This window comes from Schistocerca nitens, chromosome 2 (genome assembly GCF_023898315.1).
Source record: "Schistocerca nitens isolate TAMUIC-IGC-003100 chromosome 2, iqSchNite1.1, whole genome shotgun sequence".
Taxonomy (NCBI): domain Eukaryota; kingdom Metazoa; phylum Arthropoda; class Insecta; order Orthoptera; family Acrididae; genus Schistocerca; species Schistocerca nitens.
Genome location: NC_064615.1, coordinates 42,148,798 through 42,168,536, shown reverse-complemented (window position 1 = coordinate 42,168,536; position 19,739 = coordinate 42,148,798). Strand labels below are relative to the sequence as shown.

At 54.3% G+C, this 19,739-nt stretch overlaps 56 non-coding genes across 56 annotated transcripts; 38 read left to right on the top strand and 18 right to left on the bottom strand.

The window, feature by feature from the left end:
* Positions 1-444: 444 nt before the first annotated feature.
* Positions 445-517, top strand: Trnav-cac (transfer RNA valine (anticodon CAC)). The gene has a single exon. It is a non-coding gene; the product is annotated as a tRNA-Val (tRNA).
* Positions 518-675: 158 nt separating this feature from the next.
* Positions 676-748, top strand: Trnav-aac (transfer RNA valine (anticodon AAC)). The gene has a single exon. It is a non-coding gene; the product is annotated as a tRNA-Val (tRNA).
* Positions 749-932: 184 nt separating this feature from the next.
* Trnap-agg (transfer RNA proline (anticodon AGG)) lies at positions 933-1,004 on the bottom strand. Its single transcript has one exon. It is a non-coding gene; the product is annotated as a tRNA-Pro (tRNA).
* Positions 1,005-1,492: 488 nt separating this feature from the next.
* On the top strand, positions 1,493-1,565 carry Trnav-cac (transfer RNA valine (anticodon CAC)). The gene has a single exon. It is a non-coding gene; the product is annotated as a tRNA-Val (tRNA).
* Positions 1,566-1,723: 158 nt separating this feature from the next.
* On the top strand, positions 1,724-1,796 carry Trnav-aac (transfer RNA valine (anticodon AAC)). The gene has a single exon. It is a non-coding gene; the product is annotated as a tRNA-Val (tRNA).
* A 184-nt stretch (positions 1,797-1,980) lies between these two features.
* Positions 1,981-2,052, bottom strand: Trnap-agg (transfer RNA proline (anticodon AGG)). The gene has a single exon. It is a non-coding gene; the product is annotated as a tRNA-Pro (tRNA).
* A 488-nt stretch (positions 2,053-2,540) lies between these two features.
* Positions 2,541-2,613, top strand: Trnav-cac (transfer RNA valine (anticodon CAC)). The gene has a single exon. It is a non-coding gene; the product is annotated as a tRNA-Val (tRNA).
* Positions 2,614-2,771: 158 nt separating this feature from the next.
* Positions 2,772-2,844, top strand: Trnav-aac (transfer RNA valine (anticodon AAC)). The gene has a single exon. It is a non-coding gene; the product is annotated as a tRNA-Val (tRNA).
* Positions 2,845-3,028: 184 nt separating this feature from the next.
* Trnap-agg (transfer RNA proline (anticodon AGG)) lies at positions 3,029-3,100 on the bottom strand. The gene has a single exon. It is a non-coding gene; the product is annotated as a tRNA-Pro (tRNA).
* A 488-nt stretch (positions 3,101-3,588) lies between these two features.
* Trnav-cac (transfer RNA valine (anticodon CAC)) lies at positions 3,589-3,661 on the top strand. The gene has a single exon. It is a non-coding gene; the product is annotated as a tRNA-Val (tRNA).
* A 158-nt stretch (positions 3,662-3,819) lies between these two features.
* Positions 3,820-3,892, top strand: Trnav-aac (transfer RNA valine (anticodon AAC)). Its single transcript has one exon. It is a non-coding gene; the product is annotated as a tRNA-Val (tRNA).
* A 184-nt stretch (positions 3,893-4,076) lies between these two features.
* On the bottom strand, positions 4,077-4,148 carry Trnap-agg (transfer RNA proline (anticodon AGG)). Its single transcript has one exon. It is a non-coding gene; the product is annotated as a tRNA-Pro (tRNA).
* A 488-nt stretch (positions 4,149-4,636) lies between these two features.
* Positions 4,637-4,709, top strand: Trnav-cac (transfer RNA valine (anticodon CAC)). The gene has a single exon. It is a non-coding gene; the product is annotated as a tRNA-Val (tRNA).
* Positions 4,710-4,867: 158 nt separating this feature from the next.
* Positions 4,868-4,940, top strand: Trnav-aac (transfer RNA valine (anticodon AAC)). The gene has a single exon. It is a non-coding gene; the product is annotated as a tRNA-Val (tRNA).
* A 184-nt stretch (positions 4,941-5,124) lies between these two features.
* Positions 5,125-5,196, bottom strand: Trnap-agg (transfer RNA proline (anticodon AGG)). The gene has a single exon. It is a non-coding gene; the product is annotated as a tRNA-Pro (tRNA).
* Positions 5,197-5,684: 488 nt separating this feature from the next.
* Positions 5,685-5,757, top strand: Trnav-cac (transfer RNA valine (anticodon CAC)). Its single transcript has one exon. It is a non-coding gene; the product is annotated as a tRNA-Val (tRNA).
* A 158-nt stretch (positions 5,758-5,915) lies between these two features.
* Trnav-aac (transfer RNA valine (anticodon AAC)) lies at positions 5,916-5,988 on the top strand. Its single transcript has one exon. It is a non-coding gene; the product is annotated as a tRNA-Val (tRNA).
* A 184-nt stretch (positions 5,989-6,172) lies between these two features.
* Trnap-agg (transfer RNA proline (anticodon AGG)) lies at positions 6,173-6,244 on the bottom strand. The gene has a single exon. It is a non-coding gene; the product is annotated as a tRNA-Pro (tRNA).
* Positions 6,245-6,732: 488 nt separating this feature from the next.
* Positions 6,733-6,805, top strand: Trnav-cac (transfer RNA valine (anticodon CAC)). Its single transcript has one exon. It is a non-coding gene; the product is annotated as a tRNA-Val (tRNA).
* Positions 6,806-6,963: 158 nt separating this feature from the next.
* On the top strand, positions 6,964-7,036 carry Trnav-aac (transfer RNA valine (anticodon AAC)). The gene has a single exon. It is a non-coding gene; the product is annotated as a tRNA-Val (tRNA).
* A 184-nt stretch (positions 7,037-7,220) lies between these two features.
* Trnap-agg (transfer RNA proline (anticodon AGG)) lies at positions 7,221-7,292 on the bottom strand. Its single transcript has one exon. It is a non-coding gene; the product is annotated as a tRNA-Pro (tRNA).
* A 488-nt stretch (positions 7,293-7,780) lies between these two features.
* On the top strand, positions 7,781-7,853 carry Trnav-cac (transfer RNA valine (anticodon CAC)). The gene has a single exon. It is a non-coding gene; the product is annotated as a tRNA-Val (tRNA).
* Positions 7,854-8,011: 158 nt separating this feature from the next.
* Trnav-aac (transfer RNA valine (anticodon AAC)) lies at positions 8,012-8,084 on the top strand. The gene has a single exon. It is a non-coding gene; the product is annotated as a tRNA-Val (tRNA).
* Positions 8,085-8,268: 184 nt separating this feature from the next.
* Trnap-agg (transfer RNA proline (anticodon AGG)) lies at positions 8,269-8,340 on the bottom strand. Its single transcript has one exon. It is a non-coding gene; the product is annotated as a tRNA-Pro (tRNA).
* A 488-nt stretch (positions 8,341-8,828) lies between these two features.
* Positions 8,829-8,901, top strand: Trnav-cac (transfer RNA valine (anticodon CAC)). The gene has a single exon. It is a non-coding gene; the product is annotated as a tRNA-Val (tRNA).
* Positions 8,902-9,059: 158 nt separating this feature from the next.
* Positions 9,060-9,132, top strand: Trnav-aac (transfer RNA valine (anticodon AAC)). The gene has a single exon. It is a non-coding gene; the product is annotated as a tRNA-Val (tRNA).
* Positions 9,133-9,316: 184 nt separating this feature from the next.
* Trnap-agg (transfer RNA proline (anticodon AGG)) lies at positions 9,317-9,388 on the bottom strand. Its single transcript has one exon. It is a non-coding gene; the product is annotated as a tRNA-Pro (tRNA).
* A 488-nt stretch (positions 9,389-9,876) lies between these two features.
* Trnav-cac (transfer RNA valine (anticodon CAC)) lies at positions 9,877-9,949 on the top strand. The gene has a single exon. It is a non-coding gene; the product is annotated as a tRNA-Val (tRNA).
* A 158-nt stretch (positions 9,950-10,107) lies between these two features.
* On the top strand, positions 10,108-10,180 carry Trnav-aac (transfer RNA valine (anticodon AAC)). Its single transcript has one exon. It is a non-coding gene; the product is annotated as a tRNA-Val (tRNA).
* Positions 10,181-10,364: 184 nt separating this feature from the next.
* On the bottom strand, positions 10,365-10,436 carry Trnap-agg (transfer RNA proline (anticodon AGG)). The gene has a single exon. It is a non-coding gene; the product is annotated as a tRNA-Pro (tRNA).
* A 488-nt stretch (positions 10,437-10,924) lies between these two features.
* Trnav-cac (transfer RNA valine (anticodon CAC)) lies at positions 10,925-10,997 on the top strand. Its single transcript has one exon. It is a non-coding gene; the product is annotated as a tRNA-Val (tRNA).
* A 158-nt stretch (positions 10,998-11,155) lies between these two features.
* On the top strand, positions 11,156-11,228 carry Trnav-aac (transfer RNA valine (anticodon AAC)). The gene has a single exon. It is a non-coding gene; the product is annotated as a tRNA-Val (tRNA).
* Positions 11,229-11,411: 183 nt separating this feature from the next.
* Positions 11,412-11,483, bottom strand: Trnap-agg (transfer RNA proline (anticodon AGG)). The gene has a single exon. It is a non-coding gene; the product is annotated as a tRNA-Pro (tRNA).
* Positions 11,484-11,971: 488 nt separating this feature from the next.
* On the top strand, positions 11,972-12,044 carry Trnav-cac (transfer RNA valine (anticodon CAC)). Its single transcript has one exon. It is a non-coding gene; the product is annotated as a tRNA-Val (tRNA).
* Positions 12,045-12,202: 158 nt separating this feature from the next.
* On the top strand, positions 12,203-12,275 carry Trnav-aac (transfer RNA valine (anticodon AAC)). Its single transcript has one exon. It is a non-coding gene; the product is annotated as a tRNA-Val (tRNA).
* A 184-nt stretch (positions 12,276-12,459) lies between these two features.
* On the bottom strand, positions 12,460-12,531 carry Trnap-agg (transfer RNA proline (anticodon AGG)). The gene has a single exon. It is a non-coding gene; the product is annotated as a tRNA-Pro (tRNA).
* A 488-nt stretch (positions 12,532-13,019) lies between these two features.
* Trnav-cac (transfer RNA valine (anticodon CAC)) lies at positions 13,020-13,092 on the top strand. The gene has a single exon. It is a non-coding gene; the product is annotated as a tRNA-Val (tRNA).
* A 158-nt stretch (positions 13,093-13,250) lies between these two features.
* On the top strand, positions 13,251-13,323 carry Trnav-aac (transfer RNA valine (anticodon AAC)). Its single transcript has one exon. It is a non-coding gene; the product is annotated as a tRNA-Val (tRNA).
* Positions 13,324-13,507: 184 nt separating this feature from the next.
* Positions 13,508-13,579, bottom strand: Trnap-agg (transfer RNA proline (anticodon AGG)). The gene has a single exon. It is a non-coding gene; the product is annotated as a tRNA-Pro (tRNA).
* Positions 13,580-14,067: 488 nt separating this feature from the next.
* Trnav-cac (transfer RNA valine (anticodon CAC)) lies at positions 14,068-14,140 on the top strand. Its single transcript has one exon. It is a non-coding gene; the product is annotated as a tRNA-Val (tRNA).
* Positions 14,141-14,298: 158 nt separating this feature from the next.
* Positions 14,299-14,371, top strand: Trnav-aac (transfer RNA valine (anticodon AAC)). The gene has a single exon. It is a non-coding gene; the product is annotated as a tRNA-Val (tRNA).
* A 184-nt stretch (positions 14,372-14,555) lies between these two features.
* On the bottom strand, positions 14,556-14,627 carry Trnap-agg (transfer RNA proline (anticodon AGG)). Its single transcript has one exon. It is a non-coding gene; the product is annotated as a tRNA-Pro (tRNA).
* Positions 14,628-15,115: 488 nt separating this feature from the next.
* On the top strand, positions 15,116-15,188 carry Trnav-cac (transfer RNA valine (anticodon CAC)). Its single transcript has one exon. It is a non-coding gene; the product is annotated as a tRNA-Val (tRNA).
* Positions 15,189-15,346: 158 nt separating this feature from the next.
* Trnav-aac (transfer RNA valine (anticodon AAC)) lies at positions 15,347-15,419 on the top strand. Its single transcript has one exon. It is a non-coding gene; the product is annotated as a tRNA-Val (tRNA).
* Positions 15,420-15,602: 183 nt separating this feature from the next.
* Trnap-agg (transfer RNA proline (anticodon AGG)) lies at positions 15,603-15,674 on the bottom strand. Its single transcript has one exon. It is a non-coding gene; the product is annotated as a tRNA-Pro (tRNA).
* Positions 15,675-16,162: 488 nt separating this feature from the next.
* On the top strand, positions 16,163-16,235 carry Trnav-cac (transfer RNA valine (anticodon CAC)). Its single transcript has one exon. It is a non-coding gene; the product is annotated as a tRNA-Val (tRNA).
* Positions 16,236-16,393: 158 nt separating this feature from the next.
* Trnav-aac (transfer RNA valine (anticodon AAC)) lies at positions 16,394-16,466 on the top strand. The gene has a single exon. It is a non-coding gene; the product is annotated as a tRNA-Val (tRNA).
* Positions 16,467-16,650: 184 nt separating this feature from the next.
* Trnap-agg (transfer RNA proline (anticodon AGG)) lies at positions 16,651-16,722 on the bottom strand. The gene has a single exon. It is a non-coding gene; the product is annotated as a tRNA-Pro (tRNA).
* A 488-nt stretch (positions 16,723-17,210) lies between these two features.
* Positions 17,211-17,283, top strand: Trnav-cac (transfer RNA valine (anticodon CAC)). The gene has a single exon. It is a non-coding gene; the product is annotated as a tRNA-Val (tRNA).
* A 158-nt stretch (positions 17,284-17,441) lies between these two features.
* Positions 17,442-17,514, top strand: Trnav-aac (transfer RNA valine (anticodon AAC)). The gene has a single exon. It is a non-coding gene; the product is annotated as a tRNA-Val (tRNA).
* Positions 17,515-17,697: 183 nt separating this feature from the next.
* Trnap-agg (transfer RNA proline (anticodon AGG)) lies at positions 17,698-17,769 on the bottom strand. The gene has a single exon. It is a non-coding gene; the product is annotated as a tRNA-Pro (tRNA).
* Positions 17,770-18,257: 488 nt separating this feature from the next.
* Positions 18,258-18,330, top strand: Trnav-cac (transfer RNA valine (anticodon CAC)). Its single transcript has one exon. It is a non-coding gene; the product is annotated as a tRNA-Val (tRNA).
* A 158-nt stretch (positions 18,331-18,488) lies between these two features.
* On the top strand, positions 18,489-18,561 carry Trnav-aac (transfer RNA valine (anticodon AAC)). Its single transcript has one exon. It is a non-coding gene; the product is annotated as a tRNA-Val (tRNA).
* Positions 18,562-18,745: 184 nt separating this feature from the next.
* Trnap-agg (transfer RNA proline (anticodon AGG)) lies at positions 18,746-18,817 on the bottom strand. The gene has a single exon. It is a non-coding gene; the product is annotated as a tRNA-Pro (tRNA).
* Positions 18,818-19,305: 488 nt separating this feature from the next.
* Trnav-cac (transfer RNA valine (anticodon CAC)) lies at positions 19,306-19,378 on the top strand. The gene has a single exon. It is a non-coding gene; the product is annotated as a tRNA-Val (tRNA).
* Positions 19,379-19,536: 158 nt separating this feature from the next.
* On the top strand, positions 19,537-19,609 carry Trnav-aac (transfer RNA valine (anticodon AAC)). The gene has a single exon. It is a non-coding gene; the product is annotated as a tRNA-Val (tRNA).
* The last annotated feature ends 130 nt before the right edge of the window (positions 19,610-19,739 follow it).

Sequence of the window (19,739 nt, the reverse complement as noted above, 5' to 3'; positions counted from 1 at the left end):
CGAAGTCGTCCAGGGTGCTCTTTGAGTCTGGTGCGGCTGGCGGGATGGGGGAGGTGCTCTCTGCCGGCAGTGCTGTTCTTCGACAGACTGTGTAGCGACACAATGGGTCATGGGCAGCACCCTTCTCGGAGGTGCCGTGGCCCGCGGTCGGCGGCCTTCCAGGGCTATTGGCATCTTCATGTAAAGCTGCTGCTGGGCTCGCACTGCCTGCTGCTAAGGAGGTGATTGTTTTTGCTAATGTGACTTGCAATAACGACTGCGCGAAACGCCGCTATCTCGTTCGGGATGCTACGACAGACACCCTCTCGAGCACCCCGAAGACTTGTTGAGCCCTCGGCAGCGATGGGTTTCAGGCTGTCAAAAGAACTATGGTGTGTGCATGCGCGGGCGAAAGAAAGGCTGAGGCGCCTTCGAGTGTACAAGGATGGAGTGAGCGTGTCCGTCGTTTCCGTAGTGTAGCGGTTATCACATCTGCTTCACACGCAGAAGGTCCCCGGTTCGATCCCGGGCGGGAACAGCATTTTCCTGCCTATGTCGCATACTACTCCAGTGAGCCACGTCATGTGTGGATCTGCTGCATGTACCTTCTTCATGCAAGTGCCGCATTTATTGAATTTTTAAGTTACGATGGCAACCTTGTTACAAGTTCTCTGTGAAGCAAGCCTGAAAGCAGTAGTTTCCGTGGTGTAGCGGTTATCACGTCTGCCTAACACGCAGAAGGTCCCCGGTTCGATCCCGGGCGGAAACACTTTTTCATCACTTTAAACCGACAAGCATTTGCTACGATCTGTACCGAAACCTTGGTAATCACCTTCATACGTCGGACCAGAGGGTCAGTTCCTTAGAGCAAATATGAAATTAGCTTTACATTGACGGGCAGCTTTTTGCGCTGACTCAGCCACCGACGTGCGACCAGTTTGCACAAAACGCTAGGGCTCGTCCGGGATTTGAACCCGGGACCTCCTGCACCCTAAGCAGGAATCATACCCCTAGACCAACGAGCCCTGTGACAGCGCGAGCGCCAAATATTCCAGCAAACTGCGTCCCTCGAAGTCGTCCAGGGTGCTCTTTGAGTCTGGTGCGGCTGGCGGGATGGGGGAGGTGCTCTCTGCCGGCAGTGCTGTTCTTCGACAGACTGTGTAGCGACACAATGGGTCATGGGCAGCACCCTTCTCGGAGGTGCCGTGGCCCGCGGTCGGCGGCCTTCCAGGGCTATTGGCATCTTCATGTAAAGCTGCTGCTGGGCTCGCACTGCCTGCTGCTAAGGAGGTGATTGTTTTTGCTAATGTGACTTGCAATAACGACTGCGCGAAACGCCGCTATCTCGTTCGGGATGCTACGACAGACACCCTCTCGAGCACCCCGAAGACTTGTTGAGCCCTCGGCAGCGATGGGTTTCAGGCTGTCAAAAGAACTATGGTGTGTGCATGCGCGGGCGAAAGAAAGGCTGAGGCGCCTTCGAGTGTACAAGGATGGAGTGAGCGTGTCCGTCGTTTCCGTAGTGTAGCGGTTATCACATCTGCTTCACACGCAGAAGGTCCCCGGTTCGATCCCGGTCGGGAACAGCATTTTCCTGCCTATGTCGCATACTACTCCAGTGAGCCACGTCATGTGTGGATCTGCTGCATGTACCTTCTTCATGCAAGTGCCGCATTTATTGAATTTTTAAGTTACGATGGCAACCTTGTTACAAGTTCTCTGTGAAGCAAGCCTGAAAGCAGTAGTTTCCGTGGTGTAGCGGTTATCACGTCTGCCTAACACGCAGAAGGTCCCCGGTTCGATCCCGGGCGGAAACACTTTTTCATCACTTTAAACCGACAAGCATTTGCTACGATCTGTACCGAAACCTTGGTAATCACCTTCATACGTCGGACCAGAGGGTCAGTTCCTTAGAGCAAATATGAAATTAGCTTTACATTGACGGGCAGCTTTTTGCGCTGACTCAGCCACCGACGTGCGACCAGTTTGCACAAAACGCTAGGGCTCGTCCGGGATTTGAACCCGGGACCTCCTGCACCCTAAGCAGGAATCATACCCCTAGACCAACGAGCCCTGTGACAGCGCGAGCGCCAAATATTCCAGCAAACTGCGTCCCTCGAAGTCGTCCAGGGTGCTCTTTGAGTCTGGTGCGGCTGGCGGGATGGGGGAGGTGCTCTCTGCCGGCAGTGCTGTTCTTCGACAGACTGTGTAGCGACACAATGGGTCATGGGCAGCACCCTTCTCGGAGGTGCCGTGGCCCGCGGTCGGCGGCCTTCCAGGGCTATTGGCATCTTCATGTAAAGCTGCTGCTGGGCTCGCACTGCCTGCTGCTAAGGAGGTGATTGTTTTTGCTAATGTGACTTGCAATAACGACTGCGCGAAACGCCGCTATCTCGTTCGGGATGCTACGACAGACACCCTCTCGAGCACCCCGAAGACTTGTTGAGCCCTCGGCAGCGATGGGTTTCAGGCTGTCAAAAGAACTATGGTGTGTGCATGCGCGGGCGAAAGAAAGGCTGAGGCGCCTTCGAGTGTACAAGGATGGAGTGAGCGTGTCCGTCGTTTCCGTAGTGTAGCGGTTATCACATCTGCTTCACACGCAGAAGGTCCCCGGTTCGATCCCGGGCGGGAACAGCATTTTCCTGCCTATGTCGCATACTACTCCAGTGAGCCACGTCATGTGTGGATCTGCTGCATGTACCTTCTTCATGCAAGTGCCGCATTTATTGAATTTTTAAGTTACGATGGCAACCTTGTTACAAGTTCTCTGTGAAGCAAGCCTGAAAGCAGTAGTTTCCGTGGTGTAGCGGTTATCACGTCTGCCTAACACGCAGAAGGTCCCCGGTTCGATCCCGGGCGGAAACACTTTTTCATCACTTTAAACCGACAAGCATTTGCTACGATCTGTACCGAAACCTTGGTAATCACCTTCATACGTCGGACCAGAGGGTCAGTTCCTTAGAGCAAATATGAAATTAGCTTTACATTGACGGGCAGCTTTTTGCGCTGACTCAGCCACCGACGTGCGACCAGTTTGCACAAAACGCTAGGGCTCGTCCGGGATTTGAACCCGGGACCTCCTGCACCCTAAGCAGGAATCATACCCCTAGACCAACGAGCCCTGTGACAGCGCGAGCGCCAAATATTCCAGCAAACTGCGTCCCTCGAAGTCGTCCAGGGTGCTCTTTGAGTCTGGTGCGGCTGGCGGGATGGGGGAGGTGCTCTCTGCCGGCAGTGCTGTTCTTCGACAGACTGTGTAGCGACACAATGGGTCATGGGCAGCACCCTTCTCGGAGGTGCCGTGGCCCGCGGTCGGCGGCCTTCCAGGGCTATTGGCATCTTCATGTAAAGCTGCTGCTGGGCTCGCACTGCCTGCTGCTAAGGAGGTGATTGTTTTTGCTAATGTGACTTGCAATAACGACTGCGCGAAACGCCGCTATCTCGTTCGGGATGCTACGACAGACACCCTCTCGAGCACCCCGAAGACTTGTTGAGCCCTCGGCAGCGATGGGTTTCAGGCTGTCAAAAGAACTATGGTGTGTGCATGCGCGGGCGAAAGAAAGGCTGAGGCGCCTTCGAGTGTACAAGGATGGAGTGAGCGTGTCCGTCGTTTCCGTAGTGTAGCGGTTATCACATCTGCTTCACACGCAGAAGGTCCCCGGTTCGATCCCGGGCGGGAACAGCATTTTCCTGCCTATGTCGCATACTACTCCAGTGAGCCACGTCATGTGTGGATCTGCTGCATGTACCTTCTTCATGCAAGTGCCGCATTTATTGAATTTTTAAGTTACGATGGCAACCTTGTTACAAGTTCTCTGTGAAGCAAGCCTGAAAGCAGTAGTTTCCGTGGTGTAGCGGTTATCACGTCTGCCTAACACGCAGAAGGTCCCCGGTTCGATCCCGGGCGGAAACACTTTTTCATCACTTTAAACCGACAAGCATTTGCTACGATCTGTACCGAAACCTTGGTAATCACCTTCATACGTCGGACCAGAGGGTCAGTTCCTTAGAGCAAATATGAAATTAGCTTTACATTGACGGGCAGCTTTTTGCGCTGACTCAGCCACCGACGTGCGACCAGTTTGCACAAAACGCTAGGGCTCGTCCGGGATTTGAACCCGGGACCTCCTGCACCCTAAGCAGGAATCATACCCCTAGACCAACGAGCCCTGTGACAGCGCGAGCGCCAAATATTCCGGCAAACTGCGTCCCTCGAAGTCGTCCAGGGTGCTCTTTGAGTCTGGTGCGGCTGGCGGGATGGGGGAGGTGCTCTCTGCCGGCAGTGCTGTTCTTCGACAGACTGTGTAGCGACACAATGGGTCATGGGCAGCACCGTTCTCGGAGGTGCCGTGGCCCGCGGTCGGCGGCCTTCCAGGGCTATTGGCATCTTCATGTAAAGCTGCTGCTGGGCTCGCACTGCCTGCTGCTAAGGAGGTGATTGTTTTTGCTAATGTGACTTGCAATAACGACTGCGCGAAACGCCGCTATCTCGTTCGGGATGCTACGACAGACACCCTCTCGAGCACCCCGAAGACTTGTTGAGCCCTCGGCAGCGATGGGTTTCAGGCTGTCAAAAGAACTATGGTGTGTGCATGCGCGGGCGAAAGAAAGGCTGAGGCGCCTTCGAGTGTACAAGGATGGAGTGAGCGTGTCCGTCGTTTCCGTAGTGTAGCGGTTATCACATCTGCTTCACACGCAGAAGGTCCCTGGTTCGATCCCGGGCGGGAACAGCATTTTCCTGCCTATGTCGCATACTACTCCAGTGAGCCACGTCATGTGTGGATCTGCTGCATGTACCTTCTTCATGCAAGTGCCGCATTTATTGAATTTTTAAGTTACGATGGCAACCTTGTTACAAGTTCTCTGTGAAGCAAGCCTGAAAGCAGTAGTTTCCGTGGTGTAGCGGTTATCACGTCTGCCTAACACGCAGAAGGTCCCCGGTTCGATCCCGGGCGGAAACACTTTTTCATCACTTTAAACCGACAAGCATTTGCTACGATCTGTACCGAAACCTTGGTAATCACCTTCATACGTCGGACCAGAGGGTCAGTTCCTTAGAGCAAATATGAAATTAGCTTTACATTGACGGGCAGCTTTTTGCGCTGACTCAGCCACCGACGTGCGACCAGTTTGCACAAAACGCTAGGGCTCGTCCGGGATTTGAACCCGGGACCTCCTGCACCCTAAGCAGGAATCATACCCCTAGACCAACGAGCCCTGTGACAGCGCGAGCGCCAAATATTCCAGCAAACTGCGTCCCTCGAAGTCGTCCAGGGTGCTCTTTGAGTCTGGTGCGGCTGGCGGGATGGGGGAGGTGCTCTCTGCCGGCAGTGCTGTTCTTCGACAGACTGTGTAGCGACACAATGGGTCATGGGCAGCACCCTTCTCGGAGGTGCCGTGGCCCGCGGTCGGCGGCCTTCCAGGGCTATTGGCATCTTCATGTAAAGCTGCTGCTGGGCTCGCACTGCCTGCTGCTAAGGAGGTGATTGTTTTTGCTAATGTGACTTGCAATAACGACTGCGCGAAACGCCGCTATCTCGTTCGGGATGCTACGACAGACACCCTCTCGAGCACCCCGAAGACTTGTTGAGCCCTCGGCAGCGATGGGTTTCAGGCTGTCAAAAGAACTATGGTGTGTGCATGCGCGGGCGAAAGAAAGGCTGAGGCGCCTTCGAGTGTACAAGGATGGAGTGAGCGTGTCCGTCGTTTCCGTAGTGTAGCGGTTATCACATCTGCTTCACACGCAGAAGGTCCCCGGTTCGATCCCGGTCGGGAACAGCATTTTCCTGCCTATGTCGCATACTACTCCAGTGAGCCACGTCATGTGTGGATCTGCTGCATGTACCTTCTTCATGCAAGTGCCGCATTTATTGAATTTTTAAGTTACGATGGCAACCTTGTTACAAGTTCTCTGTGAAGCAAGCCTGAAAGCAGTAGTTTCCGTGGTGTAGCGGTTATCACGTCTGCCTAACACGCAGAAGGTCCCCGGTTCGATCCCGGGCGGAAACACTTTTTCATCACTTTAAACCGACAAGCATTTGCTACGATCTGTACCGAAACCTTGGTAATCACCTTCATACGTCGGACCAGAGGGTCAGTTCCTTAGAGCAAATATGAAATTCGCTTTACATTGACGGGCAGCTTTTTGCGCTGACTCAGCCACCGACGTGCGACCAGTTTGCACAAAACGCTAGGGCTCGTCCGGGATTTGAACCCGGGACCTCCTGCACCCTAAGCAGGAATCATACCCCTAGACCAACGAGCCCTGTGACAGCGCGAGCGCCAAATATTCCAGCAAACTGCGTCCCTCGAAGTCGTCCAGGGTGCTCTTTGAGTCTGGTGCGGCTGGCGGGATGGGGGAGGTGCTCTCTGCCGGCAGTGCTGTTCTTCGACAGACTGTGTAGCGACACAATGGGTCATGGGCAGCACCCTTCTCGGAGGTGCCGTGGCCCGCGGTCGGCGGCCTTCCAGGGCTATTGGCATCTTCATGTAAAGCTGCTGCTGGGCTCGCACTGCCTGCTGCTAAGGAGGTGATTGTTTTTGCTAATGTGACTTGCAATAACGACTGCGCGAAACGCCGCTATCTCGTTCGGGATGCTACGACAGACACCCTCTCGAGCACCCCGAAGACTTGTTGAGCCCTCGGCAGCGATGGGTTTCAGGCTGTCAAAAGAACTATGGTGTGTGCATGCGCGGGCGAAAGAAAGGCTGAGGCGCCTTCGAGTGTACAAGGATGGAGTGAGCGTGTCCGTCGTTTCCGTAGTGTAGCGGTTATTACATCTGCTTCACACGCAGAAGGTCCCCGGTTCGATCCCGGGCGGGAACAGCATTTTCCTGCCTATGTCGCACACTACTCCAGTGAGCCACGTCATGTGTGGATCTGCTGCATGTACCTTCTTCATGCAAGTGCCGCATTTATTGAATTTTTAAGTTACGATGGCAACCTTGTTACAAGTTCTCTGTGAAGCAAGCCTGAAAGCAGTAGTTTCCGTGGTGTAGCGGTTATCACGTCTGCCTAACACGCAGAAGGTCCCCGGTTCGATCCCGGGCGGAAACACTTTTTCATCACTTTAAACCGACAAGCATTTGCTACGATCTGTACCGAAACCTTGGTAATCACCTTCATACGTCGGACCAGAGGGTCAGTTCCTTAGAGCAAATATGAAATTAGCTTTACATTGACGGGCAGCTTTTTGCGCTGACTCAGCCACCGACGTGCGACCAGTTTGCACAAAACGCTAGGGCTCGTCCGGGATTTGAACCCGGGACCTCCTGCACCCTAAGCAGGAATCATACCCCTAGACCAACGAGCCCTGTGACAGCGCGAGCGCCAAATATTCCAGCAAACTGCGTCCCTCGAAGTCGTCCAGGGTGCTCTTTGAGTCTGGTGCGGCTGGCGGGATGGGGGAGGTGCTCTCTGCCGGCAGTGCTGTTCTTCGACAGACTGTGTAGCGACACAATGGGTCATGGGCAGCACCGTTCTCGGAGGTGCCGTGGCCCGCGGTCGGCGGCCTTCCAGGGCTATTGGCATCTTCATGTAAAGCTGCTGCTGGGCTCGCACTGCCTGCTGCTAAGGAGGTGATTGTTTTTGCTAATGTGACTTGCAATAACGACTGCGCGAAACGCCGCTATCTCGTTCGGGATGCTACGACAGACACCCTCTCGAGCACCCCGAAGACTTGTTGAGCCCTCGGCAGCGATGGGTTTCAGGCTGTCAAAAGAACTATGGTGTGTGCATGCGCGGGCGAAAGAAAGGCTGAGGCGCCTTCGAGTGTACAAGGATGGAGTGAGCGTGTCCGTCGTTTCCGTAGTGTAGCGGTTATCACATCTGCTTCACACGCAGAAGGTCCCCGGTTCGATCCCGGGCGGGAACAGCATTTTCCTGCCTATGTCGCATACTACTCCAGTGAGCCACGTCATGTGTGGATCTGCTGCATGTACCTTCTTCATGCAAGTGCCGCATTTATTGAATTTTTAAGTTACGATGGCAACCTTGTTACAAGTTCTCTGTGAAGCAAGCCTGAAAGCAGTAGTTTCCGTGGTGTAGCGGTTATCACGTCTGCCTAACACGCAGAAGGTCCCCGGTTCGATCCCGGGCGGAAACACTTTTTCATCACTTTAAACCGACAAGCATTTGCTACGATCTGTACCGAAACCTTGGTAATCACCTTCATACGTCGGACCAGAGGGTCAGTTCCTTAGAGCAAATATGAAATTAGCTTTACATTGACGGGCAGCTTTTTGCGCTGACTCAGCCACCGACGTGCGACCAGTTTGCACAAAACGCTAGGGCTCGTCCGGGATTTGAACCCGGGACCTCCTGCACCCTAAGCAGGAATCATACCCCTAGACCAACGAGCCCTGTGACAGCGCGAGCGCCAAATATTCCGGCAAACTGCGTCCCTCGAAGTCGTCCAGGGTGCTCTTTGAGTCTGGTGCGGCTGGCGGGATGGGGGAGGTGCTCTCTGCCGGCAGTGCTGTTCTTCGACAGACTGTGTAGCGACACAATGGGTCATGGGCAGCACCGTTCTCGGAGGTGCCGTGGCCCGCGGTCGGCGGCCTTCCAGGGCTATTGGCATCTTCATGTAAAGCTGCTGCTGGGCTCGCACTGCCTGCTGCTAAGGAGGTGATTGTTTTTGCTAATGTGACTTGCAATAACGACTGCGCGAAACGCCGCTATCTCGTTCGGGATGCTACGACAGACACCCTCTCGAGCACCCCGAAGACTTGTTGAGCCCTCGGCAGCGATGGGTTTCAGGCTGTCAAAAGAACTATGGTGTGTGCATGCGCGGGCGAAAGAAAGGCTGAGGCGCCTTCGAGTGTACAAGGATGGAGTGAGCGTGTCCGTCGTTTCCGTAGTGTAGCGGTTATCACATCTGCTTCACACGCAGAAGGTCCCCGGTTCGATCCCGGGCGGGAACAGCATTTTCCTGCCTATGTCGCATACTACTCCAGTGAGCCACGTCATGTGTGGATCTGCTGCATGTACCTTCTTCATGCAAGTGCCGCATTTATTGAATTTTTAAGTTACGATGGCAACCTTGTTACAAGTTGTCTGTGAAGCAAGCCTGAAAGCAGTAGTTTCCGTGGTGTAGCGGTTATCACGTCTGCCTAACACGCAGAAGGTCCCCGGTTCGATCCCGGGCGGAAACACTTTTTCATCACTTTAAACCGACAAGCATTTGCTACGATCTGTACCGAAACCTTGGTAATCACCTTCATACGTCGGACCAGAGGGTCAGTTCCTTAGAGCAAATATGAAATTAGCTTTACATTGACGGGCAGCTTTTTGCGCTGACTCAGCCACCGACGTGCGACCAGTTTGCACAAAACGCTAGGGCTCGTCCGGGATTTGAACCCGGGACCTCCTGCACCCTAAGCAGGAATCATACCCCTAGACCAACGAGCCCTGTGACAGCGCGAGCGCCAAATATTCCAGCAAACTGCGTCCCTCGAAGTCGTCCAGGGTGCTCTTTGAGTCTGGTGCGGCTGGCGGGATGGGGGAGGTGCTCTCTGCCGGCAGTGCTGTTCTTCGACAGACTGTGTAGCGACACAATGGGTCATGGGCAGCACCCTTCTCGGAGGTGCCGTGGCCCGCGGTCGGCGGCCTTCCAGGGCTATTGGCATCTTCATGTAAAGCTGCTGCTGGGCTCGCACTGCCTGCTGCTAAGGAGGTGATTGTTTTTGCTAATGTGACTTGCAATAACGACTGCGCGAAACGCCGCTATCTCGTTCGGGATGCTACGACAGACACCCTCTCGAGCACCCCGAAGACTTGTTGAGCCCTCGGCAGCGATGGGTTTCAGGCTGTCAAAAGAACTATGGTGTGTGCATGCGCGGGCGAAAGAAAGGCTGAGGCGCCTTCGAGTGTACAAGGATGGAGTGAGCGTGTCCGTCGTTTCCGTAGTGTAGCGGTTATCACATCTGCTTCACACGCAGAAGGTCCCCGGTTCGATCCCGGGCGGGAACAGCATTTTCCTGCCTATGTCGCATACTACTCCAGTGAGCCACGTCATGTGTGGATCTGCTGCATGTACCTTCTTCATGCAAGTGCCGCATTTATTGAATTTTTAAGTTACGATGGCAACCTTGTTACAAGTTCTCTGTGAAGCAAGCCTGAAAGCAGTAGTTTCCGTGGTGTAGCGGTTATCACGTCTGCCTAACACGCAGAAGGTCCCCGGTTCGATCCCGGGCGGAAACACTTTTTCATCACTTTAAACCGACAAGCATTTGCTACGATCTGTACCGAAACCTTGGTAATCACCTTCATACGTCGGACCAGAGGGTCAGTTCCTTAGAGCAAATATGAAATTAGCTTTACATTGACGGGCAGCTTTTTGCGCTGACTCAGCCACCGACGTGCGACCAGTTTGCACAAAACGCTAGGGCTCGTCCGGGATTTGAACCCGGGACCTCCTGCACCCTAAGCAGGAATCATACCCCTAGACCAACGAGCCCTGTGACAGCGCGAGCGCCAAATATTCCAGCAAACTGCGTCCCTCGAAGTCGTCCAGGGTGCTCTTTGAGTCTGGTGCGGCTGGCGGGATGGGGGAGGTGCTCTCTGCCGGCAGTGCTGTTCTTCGACAGACTGTGTAGCGACACAATGGGTCATGGGCAGCACCCTTCTCGGAGGTGCCGTGGCCCGCGGTCGGCGGCCTTCCAGGGCTATTGGCATCTTCATGTAAAGCTGCTGCTGGGCTCGCACTGCCTGCTGCTAAGGAGGTGATTGTTTTTGCTAATGTGACTTGCAATAACGACTGCGCGAAACGCCGCTATCTCGTTCGGGATGCTACGACAGACACCCTCTCGAGCACCCCGAAGACTTGTTGAGCCCTCGGCAGCGATGGGTTTCAGGCTGTCAAAAGAACTATGGTGTGTGCATGCGCGGGCGAAAGAAAGGCTGAGGCGCCTTCGAGTGTACAAGGATGGAGTGAGCGTGTCCGTCGTTTCCGTAGTGTAGCGGTTATCACATCTGCTTCACACGCAGAAGGTCCCCGGTTCGATCCCGGGCGGGAACAGCATTTTCCTGCCTATGTCGCATACTACTCCAGTGAGCCACGTCATGTGTGGATCTGCTGCATGTACCTTCTTCATGCAAGTGCCGCATTTATTGAATTTTTAAGTTACGATGGCAACCTTGTTACAAGTTCTCTGTGAAGCAAGCCTGAAAGCAGTAGTTTCCGTGGTGTAGCGGTTATCACGTCTGCCTAACACGCAGAAGGTCCCCGGTTCGATCCCGGGCGGAAACACTTTTTCATCACTTTAAACCGACAAGCATTTGCTACGATCTGTACCGAAACCTTGGTAATCACCTTCATACGTCGGACCAGAGGGCAGTTCCTTAGAGCAAATATGAAATTAGCTTTACATTGACGGGCAGCTTTTTGCGCTGACTCAGCCACCGACGTGCGACCAGTTTGCACAAAACGCTAGGGCTCGTCCGGGATTTGAACCCGGGACCTCCTGCACCCTAAGCAGGAATCATACCCCTAGACCAACGAGCCCTGTGACAGCGCGAGCGCCAAATATTCCAGCAAACTGCGTCCCTCGAAGTCGTCCAGGGTGCTCTTTGAGTCTGGTGCGGCTGGCGGGATGGGGGAGGTGCTCTCTGCCGGCAGTGCTGTTCTTCGACAGACTGTGTAGCGACACAATGGGTCATGGGCAGCACCGTTCTCGGAGGTGCCGTGGCCCGCGGTCGGCGGCCTTCCAGGGCTATTGGCATCTTCATGTAAAGCTGCTGCTGGGCTCGCACTGCCTGCTGCTAAGGAGGTGATTGTTTTTGCTAATGTGACTTGCAATAACGACTGCGCGAAACGCCGCTATCTCGTTCGGGATGCTACGACAGACACCCTCTCGAGCACCCCGAAGACTTGTTGAGCCCTCGGCAGCGATGGGTTTCAGGCTGTCAAAAGAACTATGGTGTGTGCATGCGCGGGCGAAAGAAAGGCTGAGGCGCCTTCGAGTGTACAAGGATGGAGTGAGCGTGTCCGTCGTTTCCGTAGTGTAGCGGTTATCACATCTGCTTCACACGCAGAAGGTCCCCGGTTCGATCCCGGGCGGGAACAGCATTTTCCTGCCTATGTCGCATACTACTCCAGTGAGCCACGTCATGTGTGGATCTGCTGCATGTACCTTCTTCATGCAAGTGCCGCATTTATTGAATTTTTAAGTTACGATGGCAACCTTGTTACAAGTTGTCTGTGAAGCAAGCCTGAAAGCAGTAGTTTCCGTGGTGTAGCGGTTATCACGTCTGCCTAACACGCAGAAGGTCCCCGGTTCGATCCCGGGCGGAAACACTTTTTCATCACTTTAAACCGACAAGCATTTGCTACGATCTGTACCGAAACCTTGGTAATCACCTTCATACGTCGGACCAGAGGGTCAGTTCCTTAGAGCAAATATGAAATTAGCTTTACATTGACGGGCAGCTTTTTGCGCTGACTCAGCCACCGACGTGCGACCAGTTTGCACAAAACGCTAGGGCTCGTCCGGGATTTGAACCCGGGACCTCCTGCACCCTAAGCAGGAATCATACCCCTAGACCAACGAGCCCTGTGACAGCGCGAGCGCCAAATATTCCAGCAAACTGCGTCCCTCGAAGTCGTCCAGGGTGCTCTTTGAGTCTGGTGCGGCTGGCGGGATGGGGGAGGTGCTCTCTGCCGGCAGTGCTGTTCTTCGACAGACTGTGTAGCGACACAATGGGTCATGGGCAGCACCCTTCTCGGAGGTGCCGTGGCCCGCGGTCGGCGGCCTTCCAGGGCTATTGGCATCTTCATGTAAAGCTGCTGCTGGGCTCGCACTGCCTGCTGCTAAGGAGGTGATTGTTTTTGCTAATGTGACTTGCAATAACGACTGCGCGAAACGCCGCTATCTCGTTCGGGATGCTACGACAGACACCCTCTCGAGCACCCCGAAGACTTGTTGAGCCCTCGGCAGCGATGGGTTTCAGGCTGTCAAAAGAACTATGGTGTGTGCATGCGCGGGCGAAAGAAAGGCTGAGGCGCCTTCGAGTGTACAAGGATGGAGTGAGCGTGTCCGTCGTTTCCGTAGTGTAGCGGTTATCACATCTGCTTCACACGCAGAAGGTCCCCGGTTCGATCCCGGGCGGGAACAGCATTTTCCTGCCTATGTCGCATACTACTCCAGTGAGCCACGTCATGTGTGGATCTGCTGCATGTACCTTCTTCATGCAAGTGCCGCATTTATTGAATTTTTAAGTTACGATGGCAACCTTGTTACAAGTTCTCTGTGAAGCAAGCCTGAAAGCAGTAGTTTCCGTGGTGTAGCGGTTATCACGTCTGCCTAACACGCAGAAGGTCCCCGGTTCGATCCCGGGCGGAAACACTTTTTCATCACTTTAAACCGACAAGCATTTGCTACGATCTGTACCGAAACCTTGGTAATCACCTTCATACGTCGGACCAGAGGGTCAGTTCCTTAGAGCAAATATGAAATTAGCTTTACATTGACGGGCAGCTTTTTGCGCTGACTCAGCCACCGACGTGCGACCAGTTTGCACAAAACGCTAGGGCTCGTCCGGGATTTGAACCCGGGACCTCCTGCACCCTAAGCAGGAATCATACCCCTAGACCAACGAGCCCTGTGACAGCGCGAGCGCCAAATATTCCAGCAAACTGCGTCCCTCGAAGTCGTCCAGGGTGCTCTTTGAGTCTGGTGCGGCTGGCGGGATGGGGGAGGTGCTCTCTGCCGGCAGTGCTGTTCTTCGACAGACTGTGTAGCGACACAATGGGTCATGGGCAGCACCCTTCTCGGAGGTGCCGTGGCCCGCGGTCGGCGGCCTTCCAGGGCTATTGGCATCTTCATGTAAAGCTGCTGCTGGGCTCGCACTGCCTGCTGCTAAGGAGGTGATTGTTTTTGCTAATGTGACTTGCAATAACGACTGCGCGAAACGCCGCTATCTCGTTCGGGATGCTACGACAGACACCCTCTCGAGCACCCCGAAGACTTGTTGAGCCCTCGGCAGCGATGGGTTTCAGGCTGTCAAAAGAACTATGGTGTGTGCATGCGCGGGCGAAAGAAAGGCTGAGGCGCCTTCGAGTGTACAAGGATGGAGTGAGCGTGTCCGTCGTTTCCGTAGTGTAGCGGTTATCACATCTGCTTCACACGCAGAAGGTCCCCGGTTCGATCCCGGTCGGGAACAGCATTTTCCTGCCTATGTCGCATACTACTCCAGTGAGCCACGTCATGTGTGGATCTGCTGCATGTACCTTCTTCATGCAAGTGCCGCATTTATTGAATTTTTAAGTTACGATGGCAACCTTGTTACAAGTTCTCTGTGAAGCAAGCCTGAAAGCAGTAGTTTCCGTGGTGTAGCGGTTATCACGTCTGCCTAACACGCAGAAGGTCCCCGGTTCGATCCCGGGCGGAAACACTTTTTCATCACTTTAAACCGACAAGCATTTGCTACGATCTGTACCGAAACCTTGGTAATCACCTTCATACGTCGGACCAGAGGGTCAGTTCCTTAGAGCAAATATGAAATTAGCTTTACATTGACGGGCAGCTTTTTGCGCTGACTCAGCCACCGACGTGCGACCAGTTTGCACAAAACGCTAGGGCTCGTCCGGGATTTGAACCCGGGACCTCCTGCACCCTAAGCAGGAATCATACCCCTAGACCAACGAGCCCTGTGACAGCGCGAGCGCCAAATATTCCAGCAAACTGCGTCCCTCGAAGTCGTCCAGGGTGCTCTTTGAGTCTGGTGCGGCTGGCGGGATGGGGGAGGTGCTCTCTGCCGGCAGTGCTGTTCTTCGACAGACTGTGTAGCGACACAATGGGTCATGGGCAGCACCCTTCTCGGAGGTGCCGTGGCCCGCGGTCGGCGGCCTTCCAGGGCTATTGGCATCTTCATGTAAAGCTGCTGCTGGGCTCGCACTGCCTGCTGCTAAGGAGGTGATTGTTTTTGCTAATGTGACTTGCAATAACGACTGCGCGAAACGCCGCTATCTCGTTCGGGATGCTACGACAGACACCCTCTCGAGCACCCCGAAGACTTGTTGAGCCCTCGGCAGCGATGGGTTTCAGGCTGTCAAAAGAACTATGGTGTGTGCATGCGCGGGCGAAAGAAAGGCTGAGGCGCCTTCGAGTGTACAAGGATGGAGTGAGCGTGTCCGTCGTTTCCGTAGTGTAGCGGTTATCACATCTGCTTCACACGCAGAAGGTCCCCGGTTCGATCCCGGGCGGGAACAGCATTTTCCTGCCTATGTCGCATACTACTCCAGTGAGCCACGTCATGTGTGGATCTGCTGCATGTACCTTCTTCATGCAAGTGCCGCATTTATTGAATTTTTAAGTTACGATGGCAACCTTGTTACAAGTTGTCTGTGAAGCAAGCCTGAAAGCAGTAGTTTCCGTGGTGTAGCGGTTATCACGTCTGCCTAACACGCAGAAGGTCCCCGGTTCGATCCCGGGCGGAAACACTTTTTCATCACTTTAAACCGACAAGCATTTGCTACGATCTGTACCGAAACCTTGGTAATCACCTTCATACGTCGGACCAGAGGGCAGTTCCTTAGAGCAAATATGAAATTAGCTTTACATTGACGGGCAGCTTTTTGCGCTGACTCAGCCACCGACGTGCGACCAGTTTGCACAAAACGCTAGGGCTCGTCCGGGATTTGAACCCGGGACCTCCTGCACCCTAAGCAGGAATCATACCCCTAGACCAACGAGCCCTGTGACAGCGCGAGCGCCAAATATTCCAGCAAACTGCGTCCCTCGAAGTCGTCCAGGGTGCTCTTTGAGTCTGGTGCGGCTGGCGGGATGGGGGAGGTGCTCTCTGCCGGCAGTGCTGTTCTTCGACAGACTGTGTAGCGACACAATGGGTCATGGGCAGCACCGTTCTCGGAGGTGCCGTGGCCCGCGGTCGGCGGCCTTCCAGGGCTATTGGCATCTTCATGTAAAGCTGCTGCTGGGCTCGCACTGCCTGCTGCTAAGGAGGTGATTGTTTTTGCTAATGTGACTTGCAATAACGACTGCGCGAAACGCCGCTATCTCGTTCGGGATGCTACGACAGACACCCTCTCGAGCACCCCGAAGACTTGTTGAGCCCTCGGCAGCGATGGGTTTCAGGCTGTCAAAAGAACTATGGTGTGTGCATGCGCGGGCGAAAGAAAGGCTGAGGCGCCTTCGAGTGTACAAGGATGGAGTGAGCGTGTCCGTCGTTTCCGTAGTGTAGCGGTTATCACATCTGCTTCACACGCAGAAGGTCCCCGGTTCGATCCCGGGCGGGAACAGCATTTTCCTGCCTATGTCGCATACTACTCCAGTGAGCCACGTCATGTGTGGATCTGCTGCATGTACCTTCTTCATGCAAGTGCCGCATTTATTGAATTTTTAAGTTACGATGGCAACCTTGTTACAAGTTCTCTGTGAAGCAAGCCTGAAAGCAGTAGTTTCCGTGGTGTAGCGGTTATCACGTCTGCCTAACACGCAGAAGGTCCCCGGTTCGATCCCGGGCGGAAACACTTTTTCATCACTTTAAACCGACAAGCATTTGCTACGATCTGTACCGAAACCTTGGTAATCACCTTCATACGTCGGACCAGAGGGTCAGTTCCTTAGAGCAAATATGAAATTAGCTTTACATTGACGGGCAGCTTTTTGCGCTGACTCAGCCACCGACGTGCGACCAGTTTGCACAAAACGCTAGGGCTCGTCCGGGATTTGAACCCGGGACCTCCTGCACCCTAAGCAGGAATCATACCCCTAGACCAACGAGCCCTGTGACAGCGCGAGCGCCAAATATTCCAGCAAACTGCGTCCCTCGAAGTCGTCCAGGGTGCTCTTTGAGTCTGGTGCGGCTGGCGGGATGGGGGAGGTGCTCTCTGCCGGCAGTGCTGTTCTTCGACAGACTGTGTAGCGACACAATGGGTCATGGGCAGCACCCTTCTCGGAGGTGCCGTGGCCCGCGGTCGGCGGCCTTCCAGGGCTATTGGCATCTTCATGTAAAGCTGCTGCTGGGCTCGCACTGCCTGCTGCTAAGGAGGTGATTGTTTTTGCTAATGTGACTTGCAATAACGACTGCGCGAAACGCCGCTATCTCGTTCGGGATGCTACGACAGACACCCTCTCGAGCACCCCGAAGACTTGTTGAGCCCTCGGCAGCGATGGGTTTCAGGCTGTCAAAAGAACTATGGTGTGTGCATGCGCGGGCGAAAGAAAGGCTGAGGCGCCTTCGAGTGTACAAGGATGGAGTGAGCGTGTCCGTCGTTTCCGTAGTGTAGCGGTTATCACATCTGCTTCACACGCAGAAGGTCCCCGGTTCGATCCCGGGCGGGAACAGCATTTTCCTGCCTATGTCGCATACTACTCCAGTGAGCCACGTCATGTGTGGATCTGCTGCATGTACCTTCTTCATGCAAGTGCCGCATTTATTGAATTTTTAAGTTACGATGGCAACCTTGTTACAAGTTCTCTGTGAAGCAAGCCTGAAAGCAGTAGTTTCCGTGGTGTAGCGGTTATCACGTCTGCCTAACACGCAGAAGGTCCCCGGTTCGATCCCGGGCGGAAACACTTTTTCATCACTTTAAACCGACAAGCATTTGCTACGATCTGTACCGAAACCTTGGTAATCACCTTCATACGTCGGACCAGAGGGCAGTTCCTTAGAGCAAATATGAAATTAGCTTTACATTGACGGGCAGCTTTTTGCGCTGACTCAGCCACCGACGTGCGACCAGTTTGCACAAAACGCTAGGGCTCGTCCGGGATTTGAACCCGGGACCTCCTGCACCCTAAGCAGGAATCATACCCCTAGACCAACGAGCCCTGTGACAGCGCGAGCGCCAAATATTCCAGCAAACTGCGTCCCTCGAAGTCGTCCAGGGTGCTCTTTGAGTCTGGTGCGGCTGGCGGGATGGGGGAGGTGCTCTCTGCCGGCAGTGCTGTTCTTCGACAGACTGTGTAGCGACACAATGGGTCATGGGCAGCACCGTTCTCGGAGGTGCCGTGGCCCGCGGTCGGCGGCCTTCCAGGGCTATTGGCATCTTCATGTAAAGCTGCTGCTGGGCTCGCACTGCCTGCTGCTAAGGAGGTGATTGTTTTTGCTAATGTGACTTGCAATAACGACTGCGCGAAACGCCGCTATCTCGTTCGGGATGCTACGACAGACACCCTCTCGAGCACCCCGAAGACTTGTTGAGCCCTCGGCAGCGATGGGTTTCAGGCTGTCAAAAGAACTATGGTGTGTGCATGCGCGGGCGAAAGAAAGGCTGAGGCGCCTTCGAGTGTACAAGGATGGAGTGAGCGTGTCCGTCGTTTCCGTAGTGTAGCGGTTATCACATCTGCTTCACACGCAGAAGGTCCCCGGTTCGATCCCGGGCGGGAACAGCATTTTCCTGCCTATGTCGCATACTACTCCAGTGAGCCACGTCATGTGTGGATCTGCTGCATGTACCTTCTTCATGCAAGTGCCGCATTTATTGAATTTTTAAGTTACGATGGCAACCTTGTTACAAGTTCTCTGTGAAGCAAGCCTGAAAGCAGTAGTTTCCGTGGTGTAGCGGTTATCACGTCTGCCTAACACGCAGAAGGTCCCCGGTTCGATCCCGGGCGGAAACACTTTTTCATCACTTTAAACCGACAAGCATTTGCTACGATCTGTACCGAAACCTTGGTAATCACCTTCATACGTCGGACCAGAGGGTCAGTTCCTTAGAGCAAATATGAAATTAGCTTTACATTGACGGGCAGCTTTTTGCGCTGACTCAGCCACCGACGTGCGACCAGTTTGCACAAAACGCTAGGGCTCGTCCGGGATTTGAACCCGGGACCTCCTGCACCCTAAGCAGGAATCATACCCCTAGACCAACGAGCCCTGTGACAGCGCGAGCGCCAAATATTCCAGCAAACTGCGTCCCTCGAAGTCGTCCAGGGTGCTCTTTGAGTCTGGTGCGGCTGGCGGGATGGGGGAGGTGCTCTCTGCCGGCAGTGCTGTTCTTCGACAGACTGTGTAGCGACACAATGGGTCATGGGCAGCACCCTTCTCGGAGGTGCCGTGGCCCGCGGTCGGCGGCCTTCCAGGGCTATTGGCATCTTCATGTAAAGCTGCTGCTGGGCTCGCACTGCCTGCTGCTAAGGAGGTGATTGTTTTTGCTAATGTGACTTGCAATAACGACTGCGCGAAACGCCGCTATCTCGTTCGGGATGCTACGACAGACACCCTCTCGAGCACCCCGAAGACTTGTTGAGCCCTCGGCAGCGATGGGTTTCAGGCTGTCAAAAGAACTATGGTGTGTGCATGCGCGGGCGAAAGAAAGGCTGAGGCGCCTTCGAGTGTACAAGGATGGAGTGAGCGTGTCCGTCGTTTCCGTAGTGTAGCGGTTATCACATCTGCTTCACACGCAGAAGGTCCCCGGTTCGATCCCGGGCGGGAACAGCATTTTCCTGCCTATGTCGCATACTACTCCAGTGAGCCACGTCATGTGTGGATCTGCTGCATGTACCTTCTTCATGCAAGTGCCGCATTTATTGAATTTTTAAGTTACGATGGCAACCTTGTTACAAGTTCTCTGTGAAGCAAGCCTGAAAGCAGTAGTTTCCGTGGTGTAGCGGTTATCACGTCTGCCTAACACGCAGAAGGTCCCCGGTTCGATCCCGGGCGGAAACACTTTTTCATCACTTTAAACCGACAAGCATTTGCTACGATCTGTACCGAAACCTTGGTAATCACCTTCATACGTCGGACCAGAGGGCAGTTCCTTAGAGCAAATATGAAATTAGCTTTACATTGACGGGCA